This window comes from Pleurodeles waltl, chromosome 5 (assembly GCF_031143425.1).
Source record: "Pleurodeles waltl isolate 20211129_DDA chromosome 5, aPleWal1.hap1.20221129, whole genome shotgun sequence".
In the NCBI taxonomy this organism is placed as follows: Eukaryota; Metazoa; Chordata; class Amphibia; order Caudata; family Salamandridae; genus Pleurodeles; species Pleurodeles waltl.
The window spans coordinates 453,506,429-453,521,553 of NC_090444.1; positions in this window are offsets into that span (position 1 = coordinate 453,506,429).

Consider the following 15,125-nt stretch of genomic DNA (forward strand, 5'->3'; position numbering starts at 1 on the left):
GGTCATGGTCATTTCCTATTGTCCAGTGCAGTAGGTCAGTCAGTCGCTATTTTAGAGCCTTTCGATGGTCGGAGAAGTTAAATATAGGATGCTTCACAATTTCTAACACATAGGGCCTGATTCTAAGCTTGGCGGGCGACAGGAGCCGCCCGCCAAGCGAGAACCGCCAGAAGACCGTTCCGCGGTCAAAAGACCGCAGCGGTTATTCTGGGTTTCCCACTGGGCTGGCGTGCGACCGCCAAAAGTCCGCCCGCCAGACCAGTGGGAAACACCCTTCCCACGAGGAAGCCGGCTCCGAATGGAGCCGGCGGAGTGGGAAGGTGCGACGGGTGCAGTTGCACCCGTCGCGAATTTCAGTGTCTGCAAAGCAGACACTGAAATTCTTTGTGGGGCCCCCAGGGGCCCCACGACACCCCATACCGCCATCCTGTTCCTGGCGGGTCGGATGGCGGTATGGGTGTCAGAATCCCCATGGCGGCACAGCAAGCTGCGCCGCCATGGCAGATTCCCATGGGCAGCGGAAAGTCGGCGGTACACCGCCGGCTTTCCGCTTCTGGCCGCGGATGTACCGCCGCAGTCAGAATGCCCGGCGGAGCACCGCCAGCCTGTTTGAGGTGCTACCGCCAACCCCCGCCCTGGCGGTATTTACCGCCAGGGTCAGAATGACCCCCATAATCTTCAGTGCTTGCATTGGCCAAATATGTATTTTTGTCCAGAGTGAAGGAACATGTCATCATGTTGTTCTGCTAAGATTCAGAAATCTTTGGTGGCACCTTCACCACCCTCTAGAGCATGGGCAAAAAAAATATAATTTGGGCTTTGAATCACAGGCATTGTTTTATGTCACTATCACATAGTTTCGCTGATGTATCCATTTACATATACATATCTTCACTGCAGCAAGGGGATGACACATCAATAATGTGCCACTTTTACCATTGGTATGGGCTGTGTATCATGTCTTCACTGTATCAATTTCACATTTTTCAATGTGAGATATGTAGTGTCACTTACAAGGGACACAATGAGTGATAGACAGACTTTCTTATTCTTATTCTCTCTCACATAGTTACACTGGAATAAGAAGGATTAGACAATCTACTGTGTATCGTCCACTAGCAGACTTTCAGACCATGGAGGATAGACATGTCATTCAGATCTACCACCTGGATAGGCAGACAATCAAGGATCTCTGAGCCATATCTGATGCCTGCCAATCATCATCCAGACAGCATACCACCCATTGTACAAGTCATGTAAGTGCTGCTCTTCCTAGCCACAGGCTATTTCCAAAATACAGTGGCAATAACTGCAGGGATGTCCCAGCCTCAGTTCAGCTTGGTCTTGAATGCTGTACTGTCTGCATTGTTGAAACACCTGGACAGCTACATTTGATTTCCACAACGTGAGGAGTTTGCCCATGTAAAGGCAGAGTGCTATGCTTTGGCACACATCCCACATGTAGGGAGAGCCATTGATGGTACCCATGTAGCCTTGGTTCCCCCACATGCCAATGACCAGGTCTATCAAAACAGGAAGAACTACCACTCCATAAATGTTCAAGTAGTCTGTTTGGCAGACATTTCTCAAGTATGTGCATAGTGCCCAGGTTCAGCCCATGATGCCTTCATCATGCAGAACAGCGCTATCCCACAGCTGATGACACAATAGTACCCAGAGAGGGCCTGGCTGGTTGGTGCGTTACACATGTCATGTGTGTTTTTATGCTATGTCTGCTGCCAAATGTGATGATGCCCGGGACTCATGTTTGCACACATGTTACAATTCCTTACAGGAAACTCTGTCTACCCAAACCATCCCTGGTTGTTGACACAAGCGAGAAACCCAACCAGGCCAGGGGAAGTCTTCTTAAATGAGGCCCATGGAAGGACACAGAGTGTCATGGAGCAGGCATTTAGGCTCCTGAAGGAAAGATTCTACTGCATCGATAAGTCTGGTGGGGCCCTCCTCTACTCACCCGCTAAAGTTTGTCAGATCATTGTGCCCTGCTGCGTGCTCCACAACCTTTCCCTGAGCCGGTAGAACCCATACATCCCGATGAGATGGAGCTAGCAGTTCCCCTTGTTGAGAATGCAGAAATGCCAAGTGAGGATGACAGTGATGAGGATGAAGGTGGAGAAATGCGGGCAGATCTCATCAATCAGTACTTCACTTGAGTATAAGTATGTTATTGCCTGTATTTTCAATGACTCCGTAGGGTAGTGTGGAGGTCAGGAATGCTTGAGAAAGGTCTCTTTATGACCATCAGACAGGTCATTTGATGCTTTGCAGTATACAGCTCAGGTTTTCAGGCAAGTATAGACTTAGAGTTGTGACTCTTGTGAGGATCTCCTTTGTTTGGGGCAGTCAAAATGTACTGAGAGACTATAGTATTTGCTACTGATTTTTCTAGGTTATGTAAGCCTTTACCTGTCTACTCTCCTTGTTTACCACTTTTTCCTTCCAGGTCTCTTCACAATGCCATCCTCATGTGGAGATTTCTGAGTAGTGTCAATGGCAGGAGGCTTTAGCTGGTCTGACATGTGAAGTGGAAATGGATTGATACAGGTACTGTGTTACATATTTTTGGGGTGTGTGAGTCCCATGCCCAGGCTGTCAGCACAGTGGGATGGCAGAGATCTGTTCTACACAATAGACATGTTTGCTATGTTTGCCATAGTATGTGGATCCAATGGTGTCAAGTGTGTGATCATGTGTCTTTGACACGCATCACCCTGTGCAATCCATTAACTCAACCTTCACACTGTATTGACAATGATCCTGTATGACATGTATGTAGCTGTCATTGCGTTTCCTCATTGTGAGCCACTGTGCATGTGTTATCTCTGACATAGGTGAGTAACGTCTACAGATGCCTGACCATTGTAAGTGGAAGGTTATCTGATTAGGGACTATTGTACTGTCCTCTGTCTGTATTATGCAGTATGTTGATTTGGTAGGCATGGTATGGGCATGTGATAAGGGTTTAGCTGATGACAATTTCTACCAATCTTTGAGCCTATTCGGAGGGACACAGTCTGACATGTCCCTTACTTCAGTGGTGTGTGGTATGTTATTTTCTGACACCTAGGCAGGAACAATACATGTTTAGACATACTTGACTATGACATTCCTCACATTTATTCAGCCTATGTGCTGCACAGTGTAACAAATAGAGATTGCTAATTGCCCACATGTCATTGTGTTGGTATTGATCCCCAGCATGACACTACCTGTCCCTCCTCACATGCCCTTCTTATGAGTCAATAATAAGCATGAAATATATTTCAGATGAAACAACTCACATAGATGAAAAATGACTATCACACTTAGATAGTGTAGTAGATGTTTTATTAACATGTGCACAGGAGATAAGGATTAATGTGAGCAAAGAAATAATGTTCAAACAGTGAAGGGATCAGTCAAGGTGGATGTTATCATCAGAATAGCTGCCACAACATTGTAAGTCCCAAATCCAGTGTCCTGCTATCTTGGTAAATTGGAAAGTGGTTGTAAAAAAGTCAACAGGGTACATCTGAGCCACAAAAAAGGGACTCTATAAGTTGGGATCACGTCCTGGCAGTGGCTCTTTTCTTGCCATCTGCACCTCCTGGTTGTTTGGGTGGACATCCACACTTGTGGGAGGTTCTTCAGCTACAGAGCCATGGGTGTATGAGGCATGTCCTTCCCCTGACAGAGCCTCCATTCCACTGGCTGCCAAAGATGTTGAAGGGGCTGGTGTAACTTGGCCAATGGAAGGGGTCTGGTGTTGTGGACGTTCCCTGCTTATGGCAGCCAGCTGGGCATTTTGGGTCTCCCAGTGTTGCATGACTTCCTGGTGGTTGTCCCCCTGCAGCTGCTTGACCTCCCCATCAAGGCAAGTACCTGGCCCATCATGCCTTGGGATTGTTGTTAGGCTTCCAAGATATGGGAGATGGTATCCTGTCCAGTAGTATCCCTAGCAGCCTTATGCCGCTGGCCCACATCATCCCTCCCACGCACCCTACTTCCATGTGCCTGCACCCAAGGCACAGTTTGCCCACTGCCACTGGTGCCGGGTCCATCACTGTCAGGGATGACAAGTTGTGACTCCAGTAACTGGACTGGGGGCACATGATGGTTGTTACTGTCCATGGGACACAGATTTTGGGGGTGCCTAGTTGCTTGGGATGTAGATGCAACAGGGATGGGAGGAGTAGATGTGGGCAGTGTGAAGCCGACAGTGGCTGTCTCAGGAGTGCTTTCCATGGTCTCAGTGGCAGTTAGACCTGTTAAAGATGAGAAACAAACAGTTACAGGTTGTTATGTGACATATAGCACCAAATTTGACAAGTTTTGGGCCATGTACATAGTGGCTTTGGTTCATCCCCTTATTTGACGGTGGCATCTGCCTTCAATTGTGAAGACCTGACATTTGGGGTACAGACAATTTTTTTTTAAGTCACCTTGCTCCAGAATGTTAGAGTATCTTGGCACTTAGATGTCTGTTCATTGACTCATATATTTGCAGCAGTGTAGCATCATATGTTTCATGGTACCTCCCACTTAGCAATACTTCATTGTTGAGTTAACAGACAGTGGTGCAATGTCATGTGGACACTAATATGGCCATCAGATTTGGAGTAACCATACTACCTGGCCATATGTGATAGGTTAAACTAAGTACAGCACACTGCATAAAGGTAAGATGTTCCCAGGTGAGTAGAGACCAATAATTGATGGGAGGTGGGAGGAACACTGTGGCAGAGGACATAATTGTAGCTGTTTACGTGGGATATGTCAGTGGCAGCTGTCCTTGGCATTCCTTTTAGTAGCTGTCTTATGGCAATAAACTATATTATTGTCATCCCCCTGGGTGAGTACAGTTCTATAGATGATAGGAGGTAGAAGGGACAGTTTAGTAGAGGGCACAGTTGCAGCTGTGTGTTAGTGTTATTGTACAAGCAGATATCCATAGCATTGTTGCCATTCCCACAGACTTTACAATTGTGGAACATTCAGGTAAGTATTCTCCATTGTTGAGTTTACATAAAAGGCTATTTTCAATACAGTACAATGTTCTGGTTTTCTTAATGGTAGAACGGTGTCTGCTGGGAGTTGTAGTGCTGTCAGTCCCTGTACTACCCATGCCATACACAGATACTGTGCCCCCACATGAGTTAACTTCACATGTGAGATGCCAGACAGGGATAGTCAGACATTTGGACACAGTGGGGGTGAGTGCGTGGCAAAAGGTGACCAGTGAGTATGCATGACAATACATATTGGTGGGTTTATTGGTGTAGTGACTTACCTCATTAGACTACCCCAGGTATTCCTGTCACGTCCTCAGGATGCAGAATGGCCAAGACATTCTCCTCGCATGATGTGAACTGTGCAGGTGGAGGTGGGGGACCCTCTCCAGTCTTGGGTGCTATGGCATATTTAAGAAAATTGGTGCTGCACACAGTGCAGCAACACTTTTCTTGCACCCCTTAGCACCCCCCCCCCAATGCCACCATGTGTGCACCTTATTAATATACGGTGCACCATGGTAGTAGTTAGGGGACTAGCATTAAAAAAATGTATGCTAGTCTGGAGCTTTGCAGGATTAGCATAAAAAATGTTGACACTAACCCTGCAAAGCTCATTGAGGCCCATTGTAATCAATGGAGTGCCTCCTTTCAACGCTTGCTACGAGAAGGCGTTAAGTGCCCAAAAAGATTATGCAAGGAAATCTGTTTTTATTTGTGCCATTTTTTCGGCCTCCCTAACGAGTGAACGCCCCCTTTGCATACATTATGCCTGCGCAGGCATAATGTAGGGCAAAATGTTATAAAGTGGCACAATGCATGCATTGTGCCATTTTATGAATGGGGCGTGGCGTTTTTTTGGCCTTCTAATGTCACAGTTGTGTAAAAACATGACGCTAATGTGTCATTAGAATGGTGCTAGGAGCTCTTAAATATTCCCCTTAATGTTGTAAACCATCAATTAGTGATAACTGTGGTAAGAATACTTGTCTTTTTACTTGCTGTGTCCTCCTCCTGTGTAGGTCTCACTTTTATTGATGTAGTAATTTGTCCATGCATTTACTGTGTCCTATGAGGGTACACACTCTCTAGCCTTTCTTCCAGCTCTTCCATTTAATCTCTATCCACATTCCATCCCATTAATCCATTTGTTTGAGTTATACACAAGTATCAATTTTATGAGTGTTATTTTCTACCTGTTTATGGCTTTGTTATGGCAAAAACAACAAGTGATGGACGGAATGCTGAACATTGTCAAACACTCACCCCCAGTCATAGATCTGGGTTTAATCCATCATTCTTTTGCTCACCATGCCACCCCAGTTTGGACCCAGCCATATGCAAATCAGTCTTGACCCTGTTCCTGATGGGAACAGTCCAGACCGAACTGCCAAGCCAGGTCCTCACTGGACCGGAAACAAGCATCTTGGAACCAGTTTCGGGGTTTCACCCCTCATCAGCCAGGCTAGCTTGAATCCAGTGGCATGGGAAGCACGGGACCCACGTCTGGGCATACCCTTCCCACTTAGGGCAACAAAGCAAAAACAACAAGTGATGGACGGAATGCTGAACATTGTCAAACACTCACCCCCAGTCATAGATTTGGGTTTAATCCATTGTTCTTTTGCTCACCATGCCACTCCAGTTTGGACCCAGTCATATGCAAATCAGTCTTGACCCTGTTCCTCATGGGAACAGTCCAGATCGAACTGCCAAGCCAGGTCCTCACTGGACCGGAAACAAGCATCCTGGGACCGGTTTCAGGGTTTCACCCCTCATCAGCCAGGCTAGCTTGAATCCAGTGGCATGGGAAGCACGGGACCCACGTCTGGGCATACCCTTCCCACTTAGGGCGACAAAGCAAAAACAACAAGTGATGGACGGAATGCTGAACATTGTCAAACACTCACCCCCAGTCATAGATCTGGGTTTAATCCATCGTTCTTTTGCTCACCATGCCACCCCAGTTTGGACCCAGCCATATGCAAATCAGTCTTGACCCTGTTCCTCATGGGAACAGTCCAGACCGAACTGCCAAGCCAGGGCCTCACTGGACCGGAAACAAGCATCCTGGGACCGGTTTTGGGGTTTCACCCCTCATCAGCCAGGCTAGCTTGAATCCAGTGGCATGGGAAACACAGGACCCACGTCTGGGCATACCCTTCCCACTTAGGGCGACAAAGCAAAAACAACAAGTGATGGACAGAATGCTGAACATTGTCAAACACTCACCCCCAGTCATAGATCTGGGTTTAATCCATCGTTCTTTTGCTCACCATGCCACCCCAGTTTGGACCCAGCCATATGCAAATCCGTCTTGACCCTGTTCCTCATGGGAACAGTCCAGACCGAACTGCCAAGCCAGGTCCTCACTGGACCGGAAACAAGCATCCTGGGACCGGTTTCGGGGTTTCACCCCTCATCAGCCAGGCTAGCTTGAATCCAGTGGCATGGGAAGCACGGGACCCACGTCTGGGCATACCCTTCCCACTTAGGGCGACAAAGCAAAAACAACAAGTGATGGACGGAATACTGAACATTGTCAAACACTCACCCCCAGTCATAGATCTGGGTTTAATCCATCGTTCTTTTGCTCACCATGCCACCCCAGTTTGGACCCAGCCATATGCAAATCAGTCTTGACCCTGTTCCTCATGGGAACAGTCCAGACCGAACTGCCAAGCCAGGTCCGCACTGGACCGGAAACAAGCATCCTGGGACCAAACCCCGAAACCGGTCCCAGGATACTTGTTTCCAGTCCAGGGAAGACCTGGCCTGGCAGTTCGGGCTGGACTGTTCCCATAGGGAACAGGGTCAGGACTGATTTGCATATGGCTGGGTCCAAACTGGAATGGCATGGGCAGCAAAAAAAGATGGATTAAACCCAGACGGGTGACTGGGGGTGAGTGTTTGCATTGTCAGCACTCCGTCCATCATCATTTTGTTTTGCTAATGTCTCCCTAAGTGGGAAGGGTATGCCCAGACGTGGGTCCCGTGCTTCCCATGCCACTGGATTCAAGCTAGCCTGGCTGATGAGGGGTGAAACCCCGAAACCGGTCCCAGGATGCTTGTTTCCAGTCCAGGGAAGACCTGGCCTGGCAGTTTGGGCTGGACTGTTCCCATAGGGAACAGGGTCAAGACTGATTTGCATATGGCTGGGTCCAAACTGGAATGGCATGCGCAGCAAAAAAACGATGGCTTAAACCCAGATCTGTGACTGGGGGTGAGTGTTTGCATTGTCAGCACTCCGTCCATCATCATTTTGTTTTGCTAATGTCTCCCTAAGTGGGAAGGGTATGCCCAGACGTGGGTCCCGTGCTTTCCATGCCACTGGATTCAAGCTAGCCTGGCTGATGAGGGGTGAAACTCTGAAACCGGTCCCAGGATGCTTGTTTCCAGTCCAGGGAAGACCTGGCCTGGCAGTTTGGGCTGGACTTTTCCCCTAGGGAACAGGGTCAAGACTGATTTGCATATGGCTGGGTCCAAACTGGAATGGCATGGGCAGCAAAAAAATGATGGATTAAACCCAGATCTGTGATTGGGGGTGAGTGTTTGCATTGTCAGCACTCCGTCCATCATCATTTTGTTTTGCTAATGTCGCCCTAAGTGGGAAGGGTATGCCCAGACGTGGGTCCCATGCTTCCCATGCCACTGGATTCAAGCTAGCCTGGCTGATGAGGGGTGAAACACCGAAACCGGTCCCAGGATGCTTGTTTCCAGTCCAGGGAAGACCTGGCCTGGCAGTTCGGGCTGGACTGTTCCCATAGGGAACAGGGTCAAGACTGATTTGCATATGGCTGGGTCCAAACTGGAATGGCATGGGCAGCAAAAAAACGATGGATTAAACCCAGATCTGTGAACGGGGGTGAGTGTTTGCATTGTCAGCACTCTGTCCATCATCATTTTGTTTTGCTAATGTCGCCCTAAGTGGGAAGGGTATGCCCAGACGTGGGTCCCATGCTTCCCATGCCACTCGATTCAAGCTAGCCTGGCTGATGAGGGGTGAAACCCCGAAACCGGTGCCAGGATGCTTGTTTCCAGTCCAGGGAAGACCTGGCCTGGCAGTTCAGGCTGGACTGTTCCCATAGGGAACAGGGTCAAGACTGATTTGCATATGGCTGGGTCCAAACTGGAATGGCATGGGCAGCAAAAAAACGATGGATTAAACCCAGATCTGTGACTGGGGGTGAGTGTTTGCATTGTCAGTACTCCGTCCATCATCATTTTGTTTTGCTAATGTCGCCCTAAGTGGGAAGGGTATGCCCAGACGTGGGTCCCGTGCTTCCCATGCCACTGGATTCAAGCTAGCCTGGCTGATGAGGGGTGAAACACCGAAACCAGTCCCAGGATGCTTGTTTCCAGTCCAGGGAAGACCTGGCCTGGCAGTTCGGGCTGGACTGTTCCCATAGGGAACAGGGTCAAGACTGATTTGCATATGGCTGGGTCCAAACTGGAATGGCATGGGCAGCAAAAAAACGATGGATTAAACACAGATCTGTGACTGGGGGTGAGTGTTTGCATTGTCAGCACTTCGTTCATCATCATTTTGTTTTGCTTATGGCTTTGTTATACCTGGGTTGCAGTGTTATATCAGATTCTTTTAAAAGGGAGCAATCATCATTCTTTGTGGCTACTGTTATCACAATGGTGTCCTGGTCAATGTGTATTTGTCCTCTATCCTGCTTTCTCAATTGACTGGTGATGGCTTCCTTCTCCTTCTTTGTTTAAAAATTCAGGATTTAAAAGGAGATGCCATTTGAACTGTCCATTTTATTGCTAGTATATTTGGCTAGGTGGACATTTACCATTCATCCCAGGAACAATATTGCTCATCTATCTTAGGGAACATTTCAGCCTGATGGAGATAATTGAGTTGCATAAACTTGAAATGCAGATTCCTAGACTCCTGCTTTGTATACCTTACCCCATTCCACATCTGTGAGTTCTTCATCTAATATGTCTTTCCACTTGTCCTTTAGTTTACCAATATATGTGTGGAATGTAGATGACAGTGCATTAGACAGTATTGCTATTGCATGCCTACTTCAGCCAGACATCAGTATATTGGAGTGATTCAATAGTAGGCCGTTCTTTCACTTTCTCCTCCCAAGTCAACTCACTTCCCTTGACAGTGCTATGTAGGTCATGAGCTAGCCCACTCTAATAACATATGTCTTCTTTACTGACTCAAATGAGTCGCTACCCTCATTTGTATGCATTTGTCCAACTGTAATAAAGTCTGCATTTGACCTTGGTTTTTTATTACAAATTGTTATTGTTTGTTGACACCCCTGAAGACACCATAACAGAATCTACTATAAGTATACCACGTCCAGGTTCAGTCAGAAATATCTAACTTCAATAGATTTTTCTTTTTTGGAAGATGACTTTACCTTGGAGGAGTTTTTCAATGCAATGCACTTCTTTTTCATAAACAAAATAAATCTATGGGGCCTAGTGTGCTTTTCTCTAACTTTTGTGTCCAGTTTTTCTAAAATTCTTGCACTCAAACAATTAAAGTTACATAACTACTTTTTAAACTCTCATTCTGTTTATAGGTCTTTTCCATAAACTTTGACTTGCCTGAGTCAAACACAAAATATGGAAAGGATGATGTTCTATGCAAGAACTACTGACTAGTATAATTTATTTAAAATATTTCTAAAATGTATGCAAAACACAGGCTTTGGGTCTTTGATCATATGTTCCAAAATTAGACAAAATAAACAATCCAAATATTTTTTAAGGGTAGAAGGGCAAGAACTTTTTGAAAATATTATGACTCACACACCTTTTTAAAAATCCACAGTTCTTGCCATCTAAACTTGCTGAAAAATACTTTTGACTGCTGTTGGAAATGGCCCTTTCTGCAGGGTCATTCCCAGAGTATTGCCTCCCTCCTCCTCTTTTTCTGACCCTGTTGCTGTTGGCTTTAGGACTCAGGGCACTTTACCACTGCTATCCAGTGCTAAAGTGCATGTGCTCTGTGTCTAAAACATGGTGACATTGGCATCTCCATGATTAGCATATTTCATTTACTGGTAGGTCCCTAGTAGAGGGCACTATGGCCCTCATTAGGACCTTGGCATAAGGCGGTATTTTGGAGAAAAGTACTGCCAAAAGGCTGGCGGTACCTTTCCCAAAAATATGACATTGGCGGTGTGGCTCAAGCCAAACCGCCAATGTACCATGCCGTCCGCCAAGGCGGTAACAGCCGCCGGGCCGGAGACTTCAGTCTCCAGCCAGGCAATCATCACTCCCACCCGCTGGATTATGACCACGCCTACTGCCATGGTTTTCGTGGCTTCCTTAAGGCAGCCACAAAAACCATGGTGGTAGGTACTATCAGTGACAGGTAATCCCTTCCATGTCACTCATAGGGGTCTTCCCCGTCCCCCATCCCCTCCCCTGGTTTCTCCCCCACCCGCCTCCCACTCCAGACCCCCCACGACATACACGCACATGCACGCACCATCGAACACCTGCAAGCACACACATTCACCCACGCATGCATACACCCATTCACACAAACTGACATACATACAGACACACACGCATTCACACAACACAACATACATGCACACTCACAACCATACAGGCACACACGCATTCCACATGCCACACACCCGCATACACGCACTCACCAACATACACACACACACACAACACCCCCTCACCTGTCGGAGCACCTGACTTACCTTATGTCAGGGGGTCCTCCGGCAGGAGACGGGACAGTGTGCTGCTGCCAGCAGCAGCGTCCATCAACAGAACACTAATAGGCCGTATCATGTGTCATGATACGGTCTGCGGCATTCTACTGGTGTGGCGCTGCTGCTGGCAGAAGAGCCACCTTACCGCCATCCGCCGCCATGGCCACAGCCAGAATTCCGCCATCCTTCTGGCAGAATTCCGGCTACGGTCATAATATGGCGGATGGCTGGTAGCCGCAGCGACGGTATTTTGGCGGCTGTCGCCGCGGCGGTAGATGGTCTATGCAGCCATTTTTATAATGAAAGCCTATGTGTCTATGGCTTGTAACTGAAATGCTACTAGTGGGTCTGTAGCACTGGTTGTGCCACCCATTACAGTAGCCTTTCAAACATGTCTCAGGCCTGCCATTGCAGAGCCTATGTGTGTGCAGTTTTAACTGCCACTTCAACCTGACAAGTATACCCATTTGCCAGGCCCTAATATTCCTTTTTATTACATGTAAGTCACCCCTAAGTTAGGCCCTAGTTACCCCCAAGAGCAGCGTACAGTGTCTTTAATAAGTTGGGCATGTACTTTTGAGTTTAACATGTCCAGATATTAAAAAACTCTTACATTAATTTTTACTTTTCCAAGGATTATTTCTCCCTAAGACTAACATGGGGTTGCCTTAAAACATCTTTTAAGTGTAATTTCAAATTGGGAAAAAATAGAAAAATGGAGTTTGGTATCTCTGGACTCACAATTTAACAATATATAGTTTCTTAAAGTTGTTTTTTTAATTGCAGGTCTAAAAATGCCACTTTTAGAAGGTTGCCACAATCTTGCTTTAATTCAGTGCCATAGCCTGCCTTTAAGTACATGTCTGGGTTTAGGTGTCACCTACATTTGTGCATTGTCTCTAGCCAGTCACAAACATGAAGAGCTGGGTGTGACAAGAGATACATCTGCATTCATCTGCATGCTGATAGTCATCCTGGGCATGGAGAGGGAGAAGTAATTCACACTTACGTCTGATTAGGTTGTGTCCTGCCCTCACACAAAGAGCTGATTACCCCCTACTGGTAGCAAGGGCTGGGTTGAAAGGGATCCTTGTACACTTTAGAGAATTCTTTTCAGTTTACCCCATATTCAAAGGGCTTTTTGGGTATAAGTGCTGGGCTTTTGATGCCATACTTCTGGACTGAGGACATTCTATGAGGAAGAAAGACTGCTGCACTGTCCGGAGGAAATGTCACTTTGCTGTTTGCTCTCCTGTGTTGGCCTGCTGCCTGCTACTTCTTGCCTGGAAGTAAAAGGGCTGGATCTAACTCTCTACACCCTTTAACCTTAAGTTTCTTCAAGGCCCTGACTGAGATTGCCTCCTGTTTCTAAAGTCCCAGGAATACCAAAGACATCACCTGCATCTTCCTACCAGCACTTGGGCTCCTCTGTTGTGAGGTCTGCTCTGCCAAGTGGTAAAAAAAGAAGAACTGATGCAACAATACCAGAAGTCACGTGGAAGTGAAGCATCCCACTACAGAAATGCCGCTTTGCCACTGCTGACATCAAAGCCCTAGACACCGCTCGCCAACTGCATGACACACTGACCCCTACTTACAACACAGCCCCAGCTTGGCTGACGCACCACTGAGGCATCAGAACTATTGTCTTCTTAGTGCTACATTTTGATTTAATTTTTGAACATTTTATAACTTAACTTGTGTATGTTTCATTTTTGTCATTTTGGTCTTGTTTGATTCAGATAAATATTGCCTATTTCTCTAAACTGGTGAAGAGTCCTTTTGTAGTATTTTCACTGTGATACTGTGTGTGTCCACAAATACTTTACACATTAGGCCTCATTACGAGCGTAGCTCTCCGAGGACCGCCACATTACAACCTTGGCAGGCAGACTCACCAAGGGACTGCTGTCACCGCCAGGAACATCATTACTGACAGACTGAAGGCAGTCTTATTTGTACTCAGACACAACAAAACTGAACTCAGTGCTGTTATGCTGATTACAACTTAGCTTTTCACCAGCCTTTCCATGGTGGTCACCGCGCCATGGAAAGGCTGGCAGAAAGCCAGTGCTGGGGGCGACAGTGAGGCCCCTGCACTGCCCATGCCCATCTTTATAATGTATTTCTCTTCTGTATTATTCTTCGAAGCCTTCTATTTTTGTAAATAACATAGAATCCCCTCAGTTTTCATTGACCTGGGGTAACAGACAAGGGCGGCCTCATTTACCACTTCTCTACATAATTGAATTAGACCCCCTTATAGCTTAAATTCACAACACTCATATTGTTTACGGTATTGTTGCTGGTAAGATGGAATAAAGCATTCAGCACATGTAGATGCTATTTTAATACATGTATATAGTCATGAGATTTTATTCGCAGGATATTTCTAGGGCATTAATAATTTTGCTTTCATTTGCTTTTACATCTAATTACAAACTAAATACTAGCAAATCAGAAATACGACCTTTATATGCAAGTTGTTTCAAAGTAATGTATAAGGGTCATAGTCTAGTCTGGTGTAGTGCTAAAATTAGGTATTTGTAAGTTTGTTTTTTTCATTCAGTTAGAGGTATTATTCATTTTAATACACACATGTTACAGGTACATTGGTGACCGTTATTAGATTTAGTTCAAATAATAAGTTCCCCTATTTTTTTCATACTTTATTTCAATGATTACTGTTAACTTAACCAGAATTGGGTTTTTTAGGAATTTGAACATGTTATTTTCTATTTTTGTGGAATAATACAAAACCTTGAACACTTTCCAGATTTGAATTATCCAGAGAAAAGGGTGGAGTAAGATTTGCAGATTTTTGCTGTATTGCCTGCATCTTTCAAGCATGTAGGGTATTGTATGATTTTGAATGTCCAATTTAAGTTGAGGTAAAAAGAGCTTTTATTGCTCCTTTTTTCATCAAAATCTTTTTTTGACAAAAAACTAAATATTTTTCTCCTCTGGTTCTTAAAAATATATATAAACTCTTTGATAATCATATCCTTGTTGGGATTTCAAAGAGCGGCAAGACGTTATTTTCATCACTTCCATATCACGAAGTTATTAAACATATAAAAAAATCATATTTTGGAACCAATGGTCTGATAAAGTTATTTTATTGTCTTTATATTTGCTCAATTGGTTATATTACCTTCCACCATTCTTCTTGATTCAGTACAATGAGATGGGTCTAAGCAATATTTCCAATTTCTTTAATGCTTTAATGCTTCCCTTTTTCTCAACTCAGTCTATTTTTGCCACTCAAAGGTATCTATTGTGTACCTTCAAGGTAAACAAATATGGCAGCTAAGGTACTATTGTGTCTAAAACATTTGAATATTAGCTTGTGGGCAAAAGAAAATATTCTTCCAGTTTGCCTGCTTTGCATCTTTTATGGTCA